This window comes from Corylus avellana, chromosome 3 (assembly GCF_965113065.1).
Source record: "Corylus avellana chromosome 3, dhCorAvel1.hap1.2, whole genome shotgun sequence".
Taxonomy (NCBI): Eukaryota; Viridiplantae; Streptophyta; class Magnoliopsida; order Fagales; family Betulaceae; genus Corylus; species Corylus avellana.
This window is the reverse complement of record NC_142492.1, coordinates 30007491-30009851: the sequence shown is the minus strand read 5'-3', so window position 1 is coordinate 30009851 and position 2361 is coordinate 30007491.

Below are 2361 nucleotides of genomic sequence, written 5' to 3'. Positions count from 1 at the left end.
GAAAAAAATTTATGTTATATATATATATATATATAGGTGGTTAGCGGTTATAGTAACTGCCCGCCTTTTCACCCCTACATTTCCCTCTATTCTCCTCTTTCTCCTTCTTTCACCCTTGTCAGCCATTGTCTTTGGTGATTAATTATCTCCATTCACTAGTTCCATTGGCTTCTCCCCAACGCATATTGTTTGTTTCCGCCTCATCATGTTGCTCTCATCCTCAAATTTGCCCTCTTCTTGAAGTTTTTGGCTCTTATTTGTCAATTTCAGGAAGCTCCACCAATAGACACGCCACCCCACCATGATCCTTGGTCTCTTCGCTTTCAACGGCTGTGTCGTCCAGTCAACATAAATTGGCATGTGTGTTACATGTGCTCGCGAGTAAATCTTACTTGTTGGTGCATGTCTCACACACATTGGTACGTGGGCATCCTTATGCCGCACGTGACACCTTCCACCACCTCCCGTCGTTGCCTTCGGTGTCCTGTGGTGGTCTCTGCCTCTTGGCACTCAATGCCGGTGAGTGGCTTACATGTGCCGGCCATCCACCGCGTCCATGTTGCCTTCTTCTGCCCTACCATCCGTCGGTGTCACTGTTCAGTAATTTTATTTACTGTCTTTTTATTTTTCTTGTATTTTTCTATTCTCCGTATTTTTTCTTTTTTGGTTCGTCTAGTGTGCTTGCTTTTATTTCTTTTTTTGACATAGTTTTCACTCTCTATTGACCACATATGGTTATGCTGCTTTTATTGGCGGCACAGTTACTTATTTTGATAGGCCATATCATTTATTTGACATATTCTCAATTGTTTTTAGAAAGACTTTGTCACATTTGTTTTTTATTTTATTGTAACTTCCCCTTTTCTCTTCTCCTCATTGAATAGAAAAAATATATATATATCGGCAAAAAGCTGAATAATTTAAATAAAATGAACCCACAATTTGTAAGAATATTTTTATATGGGACTCTAATTAGAAGTTGAAGAAACGAAGAGATTAGGTACTGTGCAGCTCACAGGGTGTACCAAATACTTGCTAGAGAAAACTTGGGCTTTAGTAAAACTTGTGTTGGCCACAGGAGGTACCACATTGTAATTGACTTTTTACAATTAATAAAAACAATTGAAAATTGTATTCAAGCCCATCCCTTATTAGTTATTACAAACTAATCTCTGACCTAGAAAGTTTTATTTTTATTTTTTTTCCTTGAGAGGTGAATTAAGTTGTAATTTTGATTCTTAGTTGACGCAGTTTCAAAGGTGATAAAAAGCACTCTGAAATTTTTGAATACTTCAAAATAACTTTGAAAAACTAGTGCCTGTTTGCCAAAGTGTATAAAGTATTCCTTTTAAAATCAATCACAATATTCTTACATTTTACATTACATTAATCAATTTTTATTATTATTTAAATAAAAAAATAACTACAAAACAATATTTTTTACTTTTTTATATAAAACATTTTAATTTTTTTTCACATCAATCAAATTTATTTCAGTAAAACCCCACCTCCTTTTCTAACTTCCTTTGGCAAACAAGCCCGTGTGATAGGATTTAAGAGATGACAAAGGAAATACCATAGCAGCATTAAGCCAACCTGTTGGGGCACTCTACGAACCAGTCGCAGCTGAGGCTATGGCTGCTTTACGGGCTGTGGAGTTCAGCAGGGAGGTGGGAATAAATGACGTGCTCCTTGAAGGGGATTCACTGCAAGTGGTGAAGGCGATAAGTGACCCCCAAAACAGCTGGAGACGATATGGGCAAATCGTTGATGATATTAAATGAGTACTCAGGTCTCTAAACAGATGGAAGATTAGGCACGCAAAAAGAGAGGCTAACCACGTAGCCCATGGTCTAGCCAAATATGCAATTAGAAGTTCAGAAACTCAAGTTTGGTTAGAGTAGTCTCCTAGTTGTATCTCAGATGTTGTTTTTTTTAGAGCAAATGGCTCTATCTTTGTAAGGCTTAGGCCGGAATTTCCAATTTCTTTGAATGAAGTGCTTATCATTTCCCTCCAAAAAAATAAAAATAAAAATTAGGTAACAAAATATATATGGCTATTAATTAATAATAAAAATTATGCAATGCTTTCACTATATATGGTTATTATATATATGTGCTTTATATTCTTTAATTTATGGCTATTAATTAATAGTAGGTAACAAAATATATATGGTTATTAATTAAAGTGATATAGTATCAATACATATCACGTTTTCAATATTGTAGGAATATTAATACATATATGTATTATCTTAGTTTTAAGTATATAGTATTTTTTAAAAAATAAGTGATCATATAATTTTTTTTCTCTTATTATTTTCAATATATTTTCTTGACGTGTCAAATGTAATCAGAGCC